Here is a 21,162-nt window from a genome sequence, read left to right as displayed (position 1 = left end):
GTCCAAAGATTCGATGTGACGGAAAATCTTGAAAAATTTTGCAAAATTTTTTGCAACTAAACTGGACCCAAGTCCAGTCTGAGGCTTCGAGAAGAAACATCGCCAATCCAAGCGCCGCATTTTTATCGCCGTCCCCCAGCGTTACAAAATCGGCCTCGAAGCCGAGACGCCAAGTGCCCCCTCATCTCCCTTCTCCGCTGTCTCGGGAACCACGCCGTTGGTAGTCCAGTTCACCGCCGTTGGCATCACCACCGCAGCTATAAATCTTTACCTTCTCGCAAGTCGCGACCCAAGCCGTCCCTTTCCCTTGGGAGTCGAGTGGAAGTGCAACCACCAGAATGTCATCGTCGTCGGCGATGCCGCCGCCGGCGTCGCCGCGGGAGCACGTGGAGAGGATCCGGCGGGAGCGCTACTTCATCGGGCGCGGCGAGCAGAACCCGCTGGCGGAGGACATGCACCAGGCCGTCAACTACCTCTCTCAGGAGCTCTACTCCAAGGACGTGCACTTCCTCATGGAGTTCGTGCAGGTAATCGGCGCATCTTGCTGTCGCTGTTCTAGTGTGAGCGGAAGGATAGTATGCTTTGAGATTTCTACAATTTCGCTATATTTATTTCTTGCTCCTTCCATAATTAGTTCTTGTGTGACTTCTTACTTCTATACCTTATTATCAGCACCGCATTCCCTCTATGGTTCTCGAGTACTCTTTCAAGTTCTACAATTTGCAAATGCGATTACAATTTAGAGCATCTCCAAGAGTTTCCAAAAGCACTCCCAATCTTGATTTTTTGCCAAGATTGAAAGAAAATTGCGCTCCAAAACTCCCTATGTCAACTCCCAATCTTTTTGCGCTTGGGAAAATCAACCGATCGTGTGGATATATCCGCGCCTACCACGCCCGTATCCATCAGCCAATCTAAATGTGAAAGGGCGTGAGAAAGAATAAAGAGTATGACAGGGTTCCTAATGCAAATTATAAGAGAGAATATATAAAAGTGGTTATGTTAGGATAATTTAGAAATAGTATAGGATTCCTTATGTAAAATTGTCTTCTATATTAGGCTGAGATTTTGGAAACTGTTTGAGCAACCCAACGTATGCTTCCATCTTTTTTTAGTCAGTTGGAAAACTCATCAATTTACCAAATTACCAAACGTTTTAAGGAACAATTGGAGATGCCTTTTACAAGTCCTATGACTAGGCTGCCTAAGAAATTAATTAATTTAATACATGTTCGTTGAATTTGTTATTAAGTTTTCCTTTTCCTCCACCAAAGTGCAGCCAACTTTATATAAAATAAAATATAAAAAGAAATGGTTTTCATATTTTCGCTGCCCCTCATCTTCTCTGTCCAGTTTTAGAAAGTGTTACTTCTTCAGCAATATTTTGTTTTTTTAACCCAAAAATATTTTGCTTTCGAATAGTCATCAGCTCTCTGGTAGGTTAGCCTCATTTTATGCCTCATTTTTTAACACCGCCTAGACGCACCTAGACTGGGAGCACGAAAAACAAATTTACTGTTTACTGTTTAGTTGTGATTCGGAGACATTCCTATTCTCGAGATTTGATTGAGAACGAGCAGATGATAAATGCATTATTTCTGCTTCTTTGCAACCGAAACAACAACAAAGTCTTTAAGTCCCAAACAAGTTGGGGGTAGGCTAGAGTTGAAACCCAGCAGAAGCAATCAAGGTTCAGGCACGTGAATAGCTGTCTTCCAAACACTCCTATCTAAGGCTAAATCTTTGAGTATATTCCATCCTTTCAAGTCTCATTTTATTGCCTCTACCCAAGTCAACTTCGGTCTTCCTCTGCCTCTCTTCACGTTACTATCCTGGCTTAGGATTCCACTACGCACCGGTGTCTCTGGAGGTTTTCGTTGGACATGTCCAAACCATCTCAACCGGTGTTGGACAAGCTTCTCTTCAATTGGTGCTACCCTTAATCTACACGTATATCATCGTTCCGAACTCGACCCCTTCTTGTATGACCACAAATCCAACGCAACATACGCATTTCCGCGACACTTATCTGTTGAACATGTCGTCTTTTCGTAGGCCAATATTCTGCACCATACAACATAGCAGGTCTAATCGTCGTCCTATAAAACTTGCCTTTTAGCTTCTGTGGTACCCTTTTGTCACATAGGACACCAGATGCTTGCCGCCACTTCATCCACCCTGCTTTGATACTATGGCTAACATCTTCATCAATATCCTCGTCTCTCTGTAGCATTGATCCTAAATATCGAAAGGTATTCTTCCTAGGCACTACTTGACCTTCCAAACTAATATCTTCCTCCTCCCGAATAGCAGTGCCGAAGTCACATCTCATATACTCAGTTTTAGTTCTACTGAGTCTAAAACCTTTGGACTTCAAAGTTTCCCGCCATAACTCCAGTTTCTTTGCAACCGAAAATGTATTTTTTTTAGGAATACTCCTACAGTTCAACAAAAAGACTTGACCTTCAAATTGTTTTCAGGGTCTCTTTCTGTCACTAGATGTGTCCTTTTGCTGTAAAAACCCTCTGTTAAAAAAAAAAACTGCTCCCAGTTTTGTAAAAAGTAGACTGCAATTCCACGCTTGCAGTCTTGTGGGCTCACATATTCCTCTGCTGGTTTCTTTTGCTGCTTGCGGAAGATTTCCTTAAATTTAGACTGGAATTCATGAAAGTGTTTGATCATGGTCCTATTTCTTTCATTATGTATAGAATTTTAAAAGCCTGCAAGAACTCATGTATGTTGCATGCCTGTGGAAAATGTTCTCTAGAAAACAATTAACCTCGATTGAGAAAAGAGAATTTTGTTACTGTGACCTTAATTTCTCACCAATTCTGATTAAAATAAGGTACATGAATACTCCCTCCATCCTAAAAAAAATTCAATTCTAGATACAAAATTAATATTTATCATACAAAATAGGTAACATTAGATTTGTCATGAAATATTTTTTCATAATTTATTTATTTGGCATCATAAACATTAATATTTTTACCAATATATCTAGTCAAACAAACTTTGAGTACTTTAACTGACAATGCATTTAGAATTGTATTCTTTTTTGGGACTGAGGTAACTTCATGTGTCAAATATCTATGTTGCCACTCGAGTCTGTATTACATAACTACAGGCCAGCAGTTTGTATTATTTTTATTAAATTTTAGTCCATTTCTTTGAAGCATACAACAGATACATGAAATCAACAAAATCAGTTCCAGCCAATGTTTAAGGTCTATTGCTGTCATACGTCTAATGAGAGGCCCGCAACCCAGAGCTAACGGGCCTAGCGAGGTCCAGAGAAGGGCGTTGGCCAGCCTCAACCCGTTCCAGCGCGCCCTAGAGGGGCCGCGGGCGCCAGGAGGAGGGGCGCCGTCGTCCTCGCTGTCGCTGTCATCCAGGAAGGATTAGATTAGAGAGTTTTAGCATATTAGAGTTTGGTTAGTTATGGAAGGGAGAATCCAATCTATAAGGATCTCCCGTAGTTGCTTGGGATACAAGTCCAATAGAGACTATAAATACAAGGATGATGTAATCAATCTAATCAAGCAATAGAAGAGCGATTGCTCCTTCCCTATCTCCCTCTCTCCCTCTCTTCGCCTGCCTTCCCCTCTCCCTTTGCCGTCTCCCTCCCCACGCCGCCAGCCCTAGCCGCCAACCCCTCTCCACCATAGCTGCCAGCCCCCTCCCTCAGGAGGACTCCTACAATTGCCCAAAAAAATGATTCAAAAAGTTTTTGATTAGTGGCACATGTTTCTTAAATCTTCATCATGTATCCGGAAAGAGTAACACCTATTGAACAAAACATATATTTCTGTTTTGCTTGTATTAATAAACCAGACTCATTTCAGTGCCATGTCACTTAAATCTGAGGGGTTAACACAATTAGAAGTTACAAAACTGAGAAAAGGAAAAATAGTTGCAATTATAAAACTCTCATTATTTATTCCAGGAAAGAACGAGCGTCAAAAAAGAGTCAATACTTTGATCAACTTAGTAGCACAGAAGTAACTATATTTTCAAGAGTACTAGTCCTATTGTATCCTTGGAGTGCGGACGGTAGAGGTCATGGAGGCCCTATGGCGTGGCTGGCTTCTGACCTCTAGGCGCTCTTCATGTGCTTTGGGCATGTCCTTTGTTCAAGCATGGCAAGCATGTTAGCATGTATAAATTGTTCTAGATTGTTTTGGTCTTGGGTGTGTTGTGCGTGTCGTTGTACATTAGTACTCTTCTTAATGAAATGAAACACAGTTCTCTGCATCACAGGAAAAAGTCCTGGAAACAGGAGGTAAAATGTTTTCGATTGTTGCAGCCTATAGCAATGATTTTGTATGTATAAGTATATAAGACCCTGTTGTATGAGCTGGCACCCCACATGAACCAGTACTTGAGGACAATAATAATAACACTATAGGCCAGATGATGCAGTTGAGTCTGAATATGAAACAAAACATAGTGTCGCATTCCCTCTACTATAGGCACCCGAGTAAGCTCCCAAATTGGGTACTAATGTATGATATTAACATACATGTACTTCGTCATTCTTCATGAACCAAGTAACAGAAGAGTAGAGTAGACAGGAACCAAAGTGACATTGATCGAATTTATGTGTGCATCTTCTAAATGCATTATATGCAGCTCTCCTGAGTATTTGAGAAAAAAATAGTTTATATGAGCAGATGGGTTATAGTAGAATTTTATTACTTAGTATTTGTCTCAAAATTGCTTGGATTCTATGTATTTGAGGACGGAGGTAGTATTTGGCTATGATAACACATACCTTTTTCCATTTCCTAAAGTTCATGCATCAGTTCACTCGCTATAAAATGTATGCTCAAAGGATGTTCCCTTTTAGCTAACAATTTCAGCTATGGGGTTTCTTTGATAATTGTAGTTGAGCTGCCCTTGTCATTTTTCTACAGATTTTTTTTTATGTGTGCGATCAGTATTGCTTCATGTATTTTGATCCCTGATAACTTTGGAAAACTACAATACTGTTCTGTTCCTGTTCTTCAATGAAAAACAATACTCCTGGAAAAGAAACACTGTAATTGTCTGTCATTGCAGGCTTGTTTTCTGTAGACTTGTGAAACCTACAAAAGCTAATTGTTTCTCTTTTTTTAGAAAGGGTGACAAGATCATTACCCCATAATTTACTAGACGAAAAGGAATGATCCCATTATTTTGGAAAATAGGGCCCAAAGTCTGAACAACTGCAGAGTTCCAATACAGAAGCCACCCAGACCTTTTTTCTGAAACGACGCAGGAGAACTACATGTCATTTCATTAAGAAGAGAAACTAACAAAGGAGAGGCAGAACCTACTCCCCGAAGAAACCTAGTACAGGACTTTTAGCGCCACCCGCTAGAAAACACAGCCGACCTCAGCCTACCAGGTGCCTAGACAGCCATAGGCAGCGACCTACATAGAAGCTGTTGCAGTGACTTAGCACCAGCCCAGCGCCATAAAATACATTCCTCAGAAACTATAGTTAAAACTTTTTGGACACTAGACTAACACCCACAAAGACACAGCACCAACTGTGATTGGTGTTACCATTTTTGGTGATCAGTCTACCTCATTGGTTCATGTTTCCATTTGTTAGTGCATAAATCTTAATAATATTTCCCATATTAATGTCTCCTTTCTAAAAAAAACTAGAATGCCGAAGACAATGAGTACCCGTCTGGAGTAGCACCTTCTTTGGAGTTTCTAATTACATCAAAGGATATTACTGGATCTGGTGCATCCTCGACTTTGCTGATTTTCAACAATGAGAGGGGATTCTCATCGACCAATATAGATTCCATTTGTCGTGTAGGGAAATCGACAGAAGGGAAACAGACACCATGGTTACATCGGAGAGAAAGGTAAATATTTGCAGCTGAGTCAATCTTTTGTGTTTTGTTTTTCAGCTATTAGAATATCTTGAACTTTTTTTAAAGGAAAAGTTTGTTGGAATTGTCAAAGATTGTGATAATACAGATGAAATTATATTGTTAAATGGCAGGAACTATGTTCAGCGTTGCTTAGAGCATTCTGTTTTCTCTATTCACCAACACAAATTGGTTTGCTTTTCATGGATTAGTTAGAACTGTTTTGTCAAACTGAAGCAATATAATAGCAAATAAATGCCAAATAGTACTTTAATTCCCAATTACTGGAACTTTGTCTAATGCTTGATGCATTGATATGACACTAAGTATGACCACTACTTAAAATTGTCACCATTGGAATTTATGCATTTCCTATAAGTTTATTGGGTGGCCAGTGACGTTGGGAGAGAGACCTCCTTAATTGTGGTACTGGAGCTCACACATATGTATCCAATTTATCTGGGTCAAGTTCTTTTTAATACATGTATTAGTATGTATAACAATGGAAAACATTGATCATGACCTTCAAATGTTTTGTTTTAAGATCTGCACATATTTTTTTTTCTTAAGGTTTTGGCATCAACATTATTAAATTTTGCTCCTGGGATTGATTACTGTGGCAATTTGGCACGTTAATGTTTTTAATGAATATAAGCAATTACTCTCAAAGAGCATATGCTCATATTTTCTTTCATGTCTTGATGAACTAGTTTAACCCTGCCAGTGAGCTATTCCTTAGATGTGCTAGTTTTCTTCTATGTATATCAATTCAAATTCATATAAGTTGGGTCTGAATGTGTTTCGGCAGCCAAAATCTGTTATGCATTCTTGTCATTTATTGCTTGACTTTTTCCGATCCGTTTCATTTCATTTCAAAGAGTTGCCTCAATACCAGTTCTAATATCTTGTGCCTTTAATTTAGGTATTGGGTTCAAGAGTGTTTTCTTGATATCAAGCCAGCCCCATATATTTAGTAATGGTTACCAGATCAAGTTCAATGAGAAACCATGTGCTGAATGCAATATTGGGTACATTGTCCCTGAGTGGGTGGAATCTGGACCTACCCTTTCAGATATCAAAGCTATATATGGATGCTCCAAAATCCTACCTACAACCACAATCATCTTGCCATTGAAGAGCGAGAAGGTTGATGCAGTGAAGAAACATCTTTTTTTTTATCGAAAACGCAGGAGAACTACGCTTCATTATATTAAGAAAAAAAGGGGGGGAGACCAGTTACAACACACACCACACCACTCCAAAATAAAAGTACAAACGCGCCTGTGGAAACAAAGAGGCGACTGAGACTAGACGTCCTCTAGACTACAGGGTTACAGGGGGAGGGGGAGGCTGGGAAGCCAAGAAAGATAGCCCCCGAGTCCCCGCCATAGCCGAAAGCCGATTCTCTTCTAGAGCAAAACCCAAAACACCACCCAAGCTGGGAGTAGCTCCGTCAAAAACACACCTATTTCGGTGGTTCCACAAGGTCCAAGCTCCTAAGATCACAAGAGAGTTGAACCCCTTCCTTGTTAACCCAACAGTAGCATTGCTTGAATTTTCCCATCACACATCAAAAGACAAATCCGAAGGCTGTGGATAGAATTGTTGGATCCCAAAGTGCTGGAGCAAATAGAACCAAAATTGCCGAGCAAAGACACAAGAAACCAGCAGATGATTAACAGTTTCCTCCTCTTGATCACAGAGGGGGCATTGTGCCGGATGTGGCAGCCCCCGCCTTGCAAGCCGATCAACCGTCCAACACCTGTCATGTGCGACCAGCCACATGAAGAAATGACACTTGGGTGGAGCCCAAGATTTCCATATTCTCTCATATGGGCCAAAAAGAGTGGATCCTATGAAAAAACCCTCATATGTTGACTTGGCCGAATACTGACCACTAGAAGAAAGACGCCGAATGTGAGCGTCTTCAACCTCCGGCTGTAGCTGAAAATCATAAAGGAGATCCCAGAGATTGAGGAACTCCACCGTTACTTCCACTGTCATGATACTTCGGATATCCAGAACCCAAGCACGATCAGTAAGAGCTTCTTCAACTGTGCGTTTATTTACTATCCTTTTTGGTATTCCAGCAAGAAGATGAGGGGCTAGGTCTGCAATTGATTGTCCATTCAGCCATTTATCAGCCCCCAAAAAAAGTGTTTGCCCCATTGCCAACTTCAGAGACAACCGCAAATCTGAAGAAGGCTTGGACCTGTCCAGGCACCTGGATAGGAAAGTTCGCCCAGGGCCTATGGGGTTCCGTTTTCTGAAGCCAAACCCAGCGCATCCGCAGCGCCCATCCAAGATATTTCAGGTCCGAGATCCCCAAACCACCAAGTTCCGATGGACGGCTCGCCTTGCCCCATGCCACAAGACAATGACCCCCTTTTACTTCCTTTCTTTCCCTCCATAGGAAACCCTGTCTAAGTTTGTCCATAGCTTTAATGGCCCAGGGAGGGAAGTCTATGGCCATAACAAGGTACACTAGCATAGCAGTGAGCACAAACTGTACCCGCACTTTTCTTCTAGCCCTAGTCATGAGGTCCGCCTTCCAACCTGGCAGCTGATCTGCAATCTTATCAATAATAGGCTGGATCTGCCCCTTAGTGAGCTTCTTAAGGGAGAGGGGTAAACCTAAATATTTGCAAGGGAATTCAGACACCGCACAAGGCAACAGGTTCTGGATGGTGGTCAACTCCATGTGCACCACACCTGATGGGTAAAACACTGCTCTTTTGAAGGTTGGTTTTAAGCCCCGAAGCATCACCAAAAAGATTGAGAATTTCCATTACCAGATTGATGTCACCAGCTTCCGGCCTGAGGAACAGCACCACATCATCGGCGTAGAGAGAGATCATGTGCTGCAAAACCCGCCTGGAGAGGGGTTGTAGGAGTCCCTCATTGGCTGCCTTTGAAACCATGTGTCCTAGAACGTCCATAACCAAGATGAACAACATAGGTGATAGGGGGTCACCTTGACGCAAGCCCCGCTGGTGAACAATAGAGTTGCCTGGAATCCCATTCAGCAGAACCTAAGTAGAAGAAGATGCTAACAGCCCACTGACCAAGTCTCTCCAAATTGGCCCAAAACCCAAATGTTGCATCACCTCAAGGAGAAAAGGCCACGACACCGAGTCAAAGGCCTTACAAATGTCTAATTTGAGTAGAATTCGTGGCTGTTTTTGCTGGTGAAGGAGCCTTGCTGTTTGCTGGACCAACATGAAGTTATCTTGGATAAAATGACCTTTAATGAAAGCGCTTTGGTTGGGAGACACCAATTGTTGCAGTTGGCTTGCCAGACGATTGGCCAGCAGCTTAGTGACTAGTTTAGCAAAGCTATGAACTAGGCTAATAGGCTGGAAATCCTTTGGCCGTTCTGCTGAGTCCACCTTAGGGAGTAGGGTGATGAAGGCTGAGTTGAGGACCTCGAAGTTGACAAACTTTCTGCTCCAAATTGCTGAAATTGCAGCCATTATATCATCTTTTATGATTGACCAGCAGGACCTGTAGAACCTACCCGTGAAACCATCAGGCCCGAGCGCTTTATCCGGGGGTAGCTGCTCTATGGTTCTCCATACTTCTTCAGTGAAAGGGAGGTCAAGTTTAGTAAGGTCGTGAGTATTCAGCCCCAATTCAGTAAGGTCCACCATATTTTCCCTGTCCACATGTGTACCTAGCAAACTGTTATAAAAATCATCAATAATGGAAGCTTTGTCGGCATGATTTGTGTATATTTGATCATCAGAATCTAGCTTCCCAATGAAGTTTTTCCTCTTCCGATGACGGGCATGCTGCTGAAAAAGTTTTGTATTGACGTCACCATCTTTTAGCCAATTGATCCTTGAACGCAGCCGGGCGATGGTGCCTTTAAGGGAAGCCAACGCAAGGCAATGCTTCTTCAGATTATTCTTCAACCATATTTCTCCTGCAGCGAGCACACGAGCATCTTGTGCAATCTCAAGCTGGTGGAGAATTTCCCTGGCGAGGACAAGTTGGGAATTTATATGCCCGATTTTCTTGTCACTCCAACTTTGCAACCCTTTAGAGACTTCCTTAAATTTGTGGTCCAGAGAAATGAATGGGCATGGCCCAGCTGGAACAGAATTCCATGCTACTGAAACTGCCTCCTGGAACCCCTCAAGCTTCGGCCAAAAGGCTTCAAAATAAAATCTTTGGTGACCAACCATGTTGTCCCGCAGACCAAGCAAGAGAGGGCAGTGATCTGTGTCATTGGAAGCCATACTCTGCAATAAACAATTAGGGAATTTTTCCTCCCAATCTACTGAACAAAGGACCCTATCCAGCCTAACTAGAGTAGGGGAGAGCTGTTTGTTTGACCACGTAAATTTGCGACCATGTAGAGGGATTTCCTTAAGAGCAAGATCATTTATAAAGCGTCTGAAACGACCCATCGAGGCCCTGTTATAATTGGCGTTGTTTTTGTCCTCGTCCTTATATATCAGATTGAAATCCCCAGCTACAACCCATGGCCCTGGGCAGTCAGCTCTGATATTACGAAGTTCCTGCAGAAATTGTATCTTCTCCTCATTTCCTTGTGGGGTCCATAAACGCAAGTAAGCCACCAAGGTTGCCCCTCAGCTAAAGAGAATTGTATGGTCACGCTGTGATTATCGACACGTTGAGCTCCAGCAACTCCAATATGCTGTCGCCAAGTTACCAAAATACCTCCACTATCACCAGCCGAAGGGACCTCAATGAACTCAGAGAAATCAGAGCCAAATGCCGACAGAAGCATCCTTCTTGTTACTTCCACCATTTTAGTCTCCTGAATGCAGACAATGTCTGGACGAGCTGAATCGACAATGGTACGAACCGAGTCTTGCCTGGCTGAAGAATTAAGGCCCCTCACGTTCCAGATAAGAATTTTAGTTGGATCCATTAATGACAAACAAAAATACAACCACAAATATCTAGAGACCTTCTCTCACTAATCAGCTAGAAGCTCAAACCCTTCATTACCAGGGCCAAAATCATCAGGAAGAGACCAGTTGAATAAGGCAGTCAAGGCACGAATATGTGAATCAGAAAGGGCCTTACCGAACAGCCTTGCGTAGTCGTCTAGAGCCTGTTGATCAATGCCTTCCTGCTCGGTAAGAATATCCACAGCTTGTATTGCCTTCTTCTTCAGTCTTCTCTCCAAGTCTTCAGGGCCAAATTCCACCTTTTCCCAGCAAGCGCCGGCTCTGCCGCGAAGCTTCCCCAGGCGGGCGTGACCTGCCCTTCCTCTTATTAGTTCGGGGGACAGGAAGCAGATCGACAGCACGTCGGGCCAGCTTATTGATGAAGTCTGCCTGGGCAGAAAGCATGGGGGCAGCCCCAACTGCTGCCGGTGTCACCAGCGAGCCCACCACGCCGTCCATGCCCGTGGCCAGAGGAAGAGCAGAGGGCCCCCCAGTCGCTGACGGAGTCACTGACGGGACTAAAACGCCGGTAGCCGAGGGGGGAACTTCCTGCGCCAAAGGAGGGGATGAGGGTCGATTCTCCTCAGCATCCAGGCCATCCATCGGCAGGGGCATCATCTGCAATCCCGCCAACAGGGGAGAAGCAGCGCCCACTAGCTTCGAGCACTTGTGCAGGCGCCGACGGAAACGTCGACGCGAGTACACTTGGAGAGGTTTGCAGATGTGCCTTGCCGTGGAGGTGGGGTTACCAGAAGATGGAACTCCGGGATAGCAGAGGGGGGGGGGGGGGGGGGGGGGGGGGGGGCGGTTGCACAGGCGAGTTGGGCGAGGTCGGAGGAGGAACTCCGTCCGTTGCCGCACCGACAGGCAGGTTCCCGAAAGAGACCAACACCGTCGACCGGCCGGGGGAGTTCCAGGCCGCAGCCTCACCCAAGCCCACACCACTTGTATCAGAATCAGAGGTTACTTGAAGATCCCGGTTCCATGGTTCCTTGCGCCACATCAATGGAAGCAGAGAGAACCCCGCTTGGGAGGTCCTGCCCCGCTGCCTTCTCGGTCACTTGCACCACATCAATGGGAGCAGAGCTATCCGTGCCTTCTCAGCAACACAGATTGTTGAAGGGGAGGCAGCGCCCGGCAGCGGGTCAGACGCCGGAGCAGGGTCAGGAAAACCAAGCTCAGAACGCCGACGGTTGCACGGACGTCAACGCCGGCGTGACCTTCCCGCCTGTGCTCCTTGGTCCTGGGCCTGCATCTCTAGAGGGCTTCGCGTTGTATCAGCACCACCAACCACGTCCACCGGAGAAGGCCGTTGTGGGGGCGCAGTGCTAGCAGCTTCGCGACCGGAGTCAATTCGTTGGCACACGGAACCCCTCGCCGTACCAGCGCCACGAGCCACACCTGCCGGAGAAGACCCTTGCAGGGTCGCCGCGCTAGCAGCTTCGCGAGCCAAGCCGATCCGTCGCCACACGGGGCCCCTAGCCACACCCGCCGAGAAGACCGTTGCCGGGGGGGGGGGGGGGGGGGGGGGGGGGGGGGGGGGGGTGTGGTGGCAGCGCGAGCAGCATCACATCCCTGGCAGATCCGCCGCCACACAGAACAACGCCCAGTAGCGTAAGAAGATGCGTTCCCGCCACTGGCCACCCTAGGACGCACGTAGGAGCGATGGCCCTGGGACCGACAGCGGAAGCAACGAGTTTTCTCATGACAGTAGGCCGCGGTGTGAGAGGGCGAAAGACAATTGAAGCATTTGCTGGTGAGGTCAGTAGGCACTGAGCAGCGTGGGGGACGAGCCGCACGCAGACGCCGCCGCCGAGCACCATGGGATTTAGCCTTCTGCCAACCACCCAGATCGGGGTGAGCCGCGCCAGTCGAGGAAGCAGTGCCGCACCGACCAGGACGAGACCGGCGAAAGAGCGTGATCCTGGGGGCACATCTGGGAGCCGCCGGCGGGGGAGCAGGGCCAGCCGCAGCAGGGGCCGCCGAGGATGACGCGCCCGCCGCCACCTCCACAGGCTCGCCACCGCCCGCCGTCGAGGGCGCAGAAGGGGCCGCGCTTGAGGACGAGAGGACGATGTCGCGGTAGGATGGCAGCGAGTCACCCGAGCAGGAGGAGGCCGGGCTATCGGCGGTCCAGCGCTCGAGCTTGGTGCGACCGCACGACACAAAAGGTGCCTCCGAGGGAGACAAGGAGGAGGTGGAAGCCGACGTCTTCGAGGAGGGGGGAGGCGCAGGCGCCGAAGGGGTGGCCGCCGGGTTCGGGGTGAGCACCGGCGTGGGGCTGGGGGAGGGGGGCGAGACGTCGGGAGAGGGGGAGACGGGAGCCATCGCTGAAATGAAGAGTCTTTCCCTGATAAACTGCATTACAGTGAAGAAACAGCTGTGAAGCTTGCATCCTGAAATGCTGCTGTTCCTATCAAAAATCAGAAAGCTTTCTATCCAGGAGCATAACTCTGATCCAAAGAGTAGCACTGTTAGTGAGATCTCAATTTCCAGTGAAAAGAACTACCAAGCCAGAAAGAACATGCATGCTGAGTCTTATACACTCAATTTATCAGCTGAAGAGAGTGGAAAAGGAGAAGAAGAATGTGGTTATTATATGTGGAGGCAGAAATTCCCAGTCAAGCCAGAGAACAGGGTTGATAAACGTGCTGGAATCGATGAATGGGTGTTAAGCCTGGCCTTTTCACATGGTCAGCGTCTGTCCCGTGGGAAGCAACTATCACCTGGAGTCTATGCTTTCCTCCCTACTGAAATGGTAACAAATTTCCCCTTCATCATCCAGGCTGACTTCCTCCTTGCATCATCAAGGGGGGCAATACTGTTCGACAGTCCATGGAACAAGGGAATTCTCGAGTGTGTTCCAAGTGCTTTCATGAATGCTCTTGTAACACTTGTGAAGTCCAGAGCTGCACCTGAAATGTGTCTGCCATCAATGTTCAATTTCCTACCTGTCAATTCTTCATTGATTCCACTGCATGAGCCAGTTAGGTCTGGCATCAAAAACAAGGTTCTCGCCGACGATATAGTTCCATGTGAATCTTATGCTTCACAGAAGATATTCTGCAAGCCCAGTGAAGTTGCACGGCTTAAGCCAGCCTTTTGGACTATCCTTGGCAAAGCACGGGAATCTGGTGCAGATTTGAAGAGTCTGTCAACTCATGGAACCTACATTCTTAGTTCCCATTTTGACAATAGTAGATACAACAGTGTGCTTGAGTTTCTTGGTATCAAAAGCGTGAGCACTGAATGGTACGCAAAATGCATTGAAGGGTCTAATCTTGTCAAGGAGGTACATGAGTAGCTTTACCTGGAAATCTTATATTTTGTCGCGAGTAATTGGCAAAACTGTTTTTCTGGTATAAACATGATGTCTGTTCCTCTACTGAAATATGTTGATCGGAATGGTGTTCTCTCTTTCTGGAGCATATCCAGAGCTAGTCAACGGGATGATAGGTTATGCACTGCATCTAATATGAACTGTACATCATGGCTAATCAGCTGGAACAGGGAGTTTCCATCTTCTAATCGGTTCTTTCTCCATCCCAGCACACAGGCCGCTCTGGATAGTTTCTCAGAGAAGATGACAGTGGAAAGCTGGCTTCGGAACCATGCAAGAATGGAGGTTGTCTCTGTCTACAGTTATGGATTGACTGTTGCTGCTTCCTTGAGTATTGATCGAAGGCCTGTCATTGCTTTTGCACACTTTCTGTACCACTCATTTAAGATGAATTATATAGAGAAGTACTGGTTATCAGAACTCTGCCATGTCATGCCAGTAATTGACAGCGGTGGCCATGTTGTCAAGGAAAGAAAAAGCATAATAGTTCCAGCCAATGGGAGCAAATGGGTTGGTTTGTTGGGTGCAAACCCATGGAGGGACAAAGGCTACATTGAATTGTCAGCAGATTACAAGTCAGTAGGCCATTTTGCTGGGAACTACACATCTAAGGATCAGCTGTTGGAATTTCTCAAGATGCATCTGCATGCCTCAGATGTGCCTTTCATACACCCACCAAATGCGAGGTTCCATACTGTCTCATCGCCTCTCACAGTGGACAATGCATTCTTGCTACTGGAATGGATACGGAATATCAAGTCAAATGGTGTAATTTTACGAGATCGATTCCTGGCTTGTGTAAAAGAAGGGAGTTGGCTAAAGACATCCGTTGGGTACAAGCCACCAAATGAATCATTTCTGTCCAGTGCTAACTGGGGAAGTATTTTGCAAAGTGGAACTTCATTCATCGATATACCAATGATTGATCAACAATTCTATTGAAACAAGGTGCATGTGTACAAACAGGAACTCAAGGCAATTGGGGTGAGATTTGAATTTCAGGAGGCATCATCTTACATTGGAAGCCATCTCATGTCCATGGCTGCAAGCAACGTGTTAACCAGAGATTGTGTGTACTCCTTGCTTCGGCTCATTCGGTTCCTACGAGAGAAGGTTCTATCTCCAAGTCAATTGATTGACAGTGTCAAAAGTGGAGGTTGGATGAAGAGTACTCTTGGCTATAGGTGTCCTTCTGATTGTATCATCGAAGATTCAGAATGGGCAGTAGCATCTTGTATCAGTGACCAACCATTCCTTGATGTCGAGTTCTATGGTAGGGGCATCCTTTCATATAAACCAGAGCTGGAGTTGCTTGGTGTTATTGTTGGGTTCAAAAACAATTACCATCTTGTTATTGATAACTTCAAGTTCAGATCCTCTGCTATTACTTCTGAGTCTACTGTATTCATCCTCAAATGCATCCGTTATGTTGGTTCATGTCAAGATTTCATAAGGAAGCTCAGAGATTTGAAATGGGTGAAGACTAATGTGGCCTTTTGTGCTCCAAATGTCTCTTTTCTTGTGGATTCTGAATGGGAGTGCCTTGTGAAGATCTTCAAAGGAGTTCCAATAGTTGATTTAGGATTCTATGGGAGTGTGATCAGTTCATACAAAGAAGAGTTGAAGAAGGCCGGTTTGATCACACGATTTGAGGAGGCATCGAAGGCTATAGCCAATGTTTTCAAGCGCATGGTATCTGAGTCATCACTTACGAAGGCTAATATCTTAGCTCTACTACTAGCTTATTGGCAGCTGAGAACACACAGCCCACTTCCTGTTGAGCTTTTCAACTGCATGCGCACAGAGAAGTGGATACACACATCACTCGGGTTCCAATCTTCCTCAAATACAATCCAATTTGATAATGCATGGCAATATCTATCTCCCATAGCAATATTACCGTTCATTGATGATGGTGACACTTGTCATGGTTTGGGGAAGGATATATAGGGTTATAAAGATGAGCTTAGGGAGTTGGGTGTTACTGTTGAAGTGAAATTTGGTGCCAGATTTGTCCTTGCTGGCCTCAGCATTCCTGATGATCCTTCCATTATGTCCAAAGCTACCATTTTGTCGTTTCTGGAGTGTATGAAGAACTACTTCGACTCTGCAACTGAACCTCCAAAGGGATTTAAAGACTAAGATTTCCAAGAAGTGGTTGAAGACATCCTTGGGCTACCAATGTCCTGATGAATGTATTCTCTTTGATGCAAAACAATGTTTTCTACACATGGAAGATGGCCCTTTCATCGATGATGCATTCTATGGTTCAGAGATAGCTTCATTCAAACATCCCCTTGCGATGATTGGAGTGACTGTGGATGTTAATTGTGCACAAGATCTTATTGCCCAGTATCTGAGGAACAAAACAGATACAGATACTATTTCCCGGATCTACAGGTATCTGAAGAAATGTGACTGGAAGCCTGACAACAACAACAGAAATTGGATTTTGATACCAAATGAAACAGAGGGTGGAGACTAGGTGCGCTCAAGAAGTTGTGTTCTGTATGATAAGAACAATCTATTTGGCCTGCAGCTGCATGTTCTGGACAAATATTATGACAGAAAGCTGCTTGAATTCTTTTCACTTGCTTTCAGTGTGAGGCATGGACCTTGTTCTGAAGACTACTGCAAACTATGGGCCACATGGGAGAGTTCAGTCCACGAGCTAGCCATATCTGATTGCTTCGCTTTCTGGAAATTTATTGCAACGAACTGGACCAAGAAAACAGAGGAAATTCTTTCTGGTTGTGTCAAGGTTCCAGTATGTACTGATGGCAAGATTATTTTATCAAACAAGGAGAATGTGTTCATTCCTGATGATCTACTGCTGGCAGATTTGTTCAGCAAGCATCCTCAGCAATCGCTATTCATCTGGTATCCTTCTTCTGCTCTACTTCCATGTCTCGAGCAAGGTTCAACCGCATATATGGTAGTATCGGTGTCAAGACGATCTCAAAAGCAGTCACCAAGAATGATTCCTTCACTTCAGCTAATAGCCGTTTCAAAACAGTGGTTCTGAGTAAGGTGATCAAGGTTGGGTTGCTCCAAATAGTCATCGCATTCCTTTCGAATCCTGCTTTTGACATTCCTGCCGAAGATAGGCACAAGATGGTTTCTTGCCTCCTGAATGTGACTATCAAAGAGACCGATGAACCGATCACAATGGCATACAGTGTGAGTTTGTCCTCTGGAGAGGTGGTAGAGGTGAAGGCCAGACGAATGCTTCGGTGGGAAAGGGAGAATTCAAAGCTGTACATGCAGAGAACTGATGGCGTATCCAGCTACGAAGACAAGATTGAATTTGCGACCTACTTTGCACATGAGATATCTCATGGGTTGCTGTTTCAGATGCCAGATCAGATATCTTCGCTCGCTGAACTCATAAAAATTGGCAGCTTACTGGACTTCGAGCCTGCCGCTGTTGCGTTCTTGCTGAAGTTCAAAAACCTGCAGCTGTTCCCAGAAGATGAAGATTTCCTGTTTCGTTCAAAAAAGATGAAGATTTCCTGAACTCATCACCGCTAGGTACACGTCATGAAATCTACATTAGCATCTTGTGCTTGTGATTTTTCTCACAAGTACATCATTACATAATCTACCGATGGTCTGAGGCTAATTTCAATGCACAGGTGGCAGCAAAAAATCAGTGAACAACTAGCGGCCTGCAAATTTTACTCTATTGTACTTGTTCAAGGTTAGTAAATTACTGTCTTCTCGTTCAAAAAAAGTAAATTACTGTCTTCAATACTTTACTTGCCATTTGCATCCATGTACTGTTTCGGGGCTGCACCAGTTTTTCTTGATGCAACGAAGTCTTATGTAAGTTATCTTTGTGCGCAGATTGCTGCCTGCAATTCCTAGAAAAGATTTGGTGTTGCGCTTGCACCTGGAGGCTCCTGAATATCACCAACGTTGGTGTCTTCTATGATGCATTTGTATCACCGTCAGTCTGCTATCTCCCTATTACAGTTATGGATTCAGTGCCTCCTGGTACAAAACATGTCAGTTGTTTTGGTAGTGTTAAATGACATCAAGTACTTGAATGAAGTGTTACTATTAATATTGTCAATGCCTTGTGTGTGCTCTGTTGATTTATGGTCCCGCTACATGAGTTGTGTTTGTTTGAGATTTGTGGCTGTGACAGTGATCTGTTAATTGCACGGGTTTTGCTTGTACTGGAGGCCAAATAGAGTAGTTTCCGTCGGTGTATACGCTAGGCGTACCAGTCGCAGTCTTGCGATGAAAGTTTTCACGTTTTTGTATCATACTGCTTGTTCTTTCACCTCTCCTGAAATGCACTACTAGATGTCAAACAAGTTTATTTGCCACTGCTCTAGAAGCATTGGTCATCCTAAATTGGATGCTCTACTATTGCAACACATCGTGATTTTTTTTCTCGATTTTTGTTTTTTTTATAATGGAAACAAGTTCCGGCATCATCATTCATCAGTATTTTGTGTCTGCCATCCGAAGGGCCCGTTTCGTTCTAGGTGACTAAAGTTTAATCACCTTATTTTAGTCTCTTTTAGTCCCTAAAGTATCAAATAGGTTGACTAAAAGGTGACTAAAATCATTTAGTCATTCAGGCCCTTAGGGGTGAATAAAGGGGACTAAGCCCAAAAGGACAGCCTCCACACCTCCAAACATGACAGCCCAAAAGATTCCGTTCATTTAATAGGGACGTTTTGGTCTTTATTCATCAGCTTTAATGATAATTAGTCCATAAAACCAAACAAGCTAGAACTAAAGTTTAGTCCTTGGAATTAGTTGACTATCTGTTCATGTCCTTGTCTACACTCAAATGCCTAATGTTATATGAGGTAAAATAGACAGCAGGGACGGAGCCTTGAAGCGCAAATTCGTAATGTGTGAGCTAACGGGCCAAAGCCGTATGCTTTAACACTGTGCAAATTAAAATCTTACGCCACAATATCAAAGTGACAAATTGCTAAAACGTTCAATGTGCATCAACTGCACTAGAGTAAAATGCACCAATGATCCTTACATTTGTTCCAAATTCAAGCCTAACTAGCGTGGGTGTGCACGCTTTGCGTGGGAAGGATGGTGGGGAAAAAAAAGGGAGAAAAAACGGAGTGGGTGTGCACTGTTCCGTATTGGGTTGGACACTGTTTACGACAATCTGGTACTGTTCATCGCAGAACCGGTACCCGGCACAGCTGAGCTACAGTATCTGGGTCTCGGGGCTCCGGATGGACAGTGAAATGGAACAGTGAAATGCCTCACATTTAAAGTTTTATATAGATAAGGGCATGTTTGGATGAGTTAGGGCAACTCCAGTAAAATGCACCTATCCTCAATTTGGATAGTGAAGACAAAAAAAAAACTCCAGCAGACTAGCTATCGAGGTACCCAAATTTATTGGCCCAACAAATTTTTCCTCTCCACCACCTATTTTTGTTGGGCCAATAAATCAGACTATCTATTTTCCTTCCCTCTCTTTCCTCCCCACGTGACTCTTTCTTCGCCCGAGCACTCCACGCAAGGAAACTCGCGGTGCGCGGCCATCCCCGGCACATACCGGCATAGGCGCGGAGCAGCCATCACCGGCACAAGCAAGCTCGATCCGTCGTGGCCATCCCCGGTACAGGCGCGGCGCAGGCGCGACGGCCGTCCCAGATCTGGGAGAAACGAGGTCCAGCTGCGCTTCCACGGCTGCACGCCACTTCCGGCGGACTCCCCTCTCTGGCGTGACCTCCGGCGGTCTCCTGTCGCCGGCGTGACCTCCGGCATGACCCTCCCTGGTAGTTTCGCGTGCGGCCACGGCTCCCGGCGGCATCCCTCCCCGTACCGACCCTTGTCCGGTAACTCCCCTATCGGCAGCAAGCGATTGATGACCGAGTTTGTAGATGGTGACATGGAAGAGGATGATACGTGGGCCCCACATGTCATGGATTGCTAGAATGAATTTGGGAGCCATGTTTTAGGTGGTACCGCTGGAGTTGGGAGCAAAATATGGGTAGGATGAAAATAGACGGCTACCCAAAGAGACAAATAGATAGTCTCTTTTAGGTAGGACTGCTGGAGTTGCTCTTAGGGCTAGTTAGTAGATGAGCTAAAAATTAGCTTAAATTAATTGATGTTGGCTAGGAAGTAGCTAAAAAATTAGCCAACATATTAACCATCTTGTTTGGATGGGTTGGTACTAATTTAGTCATTTTAGCTAGCTAGCAATTAGCTATTGTGTCAAACATACTATATGACAAATTGTTAGCCGTGAATACGGGCATAACTATAGATGGTCTAGGGTATGCATTAACTTTTTCTCTGTTTTCCTCACAAGATCTCTTCTGCACCTCCCTTCGCCTCTTCTTCTCTTCAGTAGTTTTTGTTGAATCAATAGTTTATTTCCGGTCAAACATTTTCTTTATATATAAAGGACCGAGAAAGGCGACCAAAGGAGGGTAAATGGGAGCCAATCAAAATTTCTTCTAAAATGGCCGCTGACCCAATCATCCCTACAAAACCCCAAATCTCACAAACGTGGTGTTCTCGAGCTAACTAGTGGCTGGATGTTCTCGGTGATGACCGAAGAACACAATGGGACACTCAGAAACAGCGAAAAACCAAGCGCTTGAGGAGAATTCCCCAAAGCAGGAGTCACAACTTCAGTCACAACGAAGCAGGAGTCCGACTCAAAATCCTCTAAGTCAACTGGTGACTTGAGGACTGAGAAAAGTTCTTGGATATTACTAGAACACTATGGAACAAGCCGAACTCAAAACAGACACCGAGAGCAACGAAACACACCAAAACGGGCAACAACTTAGTAGAAGTCGGTCTGGCCGCCCTGAGCTCCCCTTGGCAGCAGTGAACTCGACCTGGCCAAGTGGTGTGGCCGGCCTAGGCACCTTACCCTGTGCAGCAACACCATGAAACTTTTTCCCAAAAGGCAAAATCACCTCAAATCAAGTCCAAATGAGATGGAATTTGATAAGGAGGTAGGAGATGTCAGGAAGAAATACCAGAATATCAAAGCCAAAAAGACCAAGGGAACTCTATAGAT

General features: G+C 45.1%; 1 pseudogene; it reads left to right on the top strand.

The window, feature by feature from the left end:
- The first annotated feature begins 338 nt into the window (after positions 1–338).
- LOC136485230 (uncharacterized) lies at positions 339–18,035 on the top strand (annotated as a pseudogene).
- Positions 18,036–21,162: the final 3,127 nt, after the last annotated feature.

Source organism: Miscanthus floridulus, chromosome 10, assembly GCF_019320115.1.
Source record: "Miscanthus floridulus cultivar M001 chromosome 10, ASM1932011v1, whole genome shotgun sequence".
NCBI lineage: Eukaryota > Viridiplantae > Streptophyta > Magnoliopsida > Poales > Poaceae > Miscanthus > Miscanthus floridulus.
The sequence above is the reverse complement of the archived record's forward strand: the minus strand, read 5'-3'. Positions and strand labels throughout refer to the sequence as shown.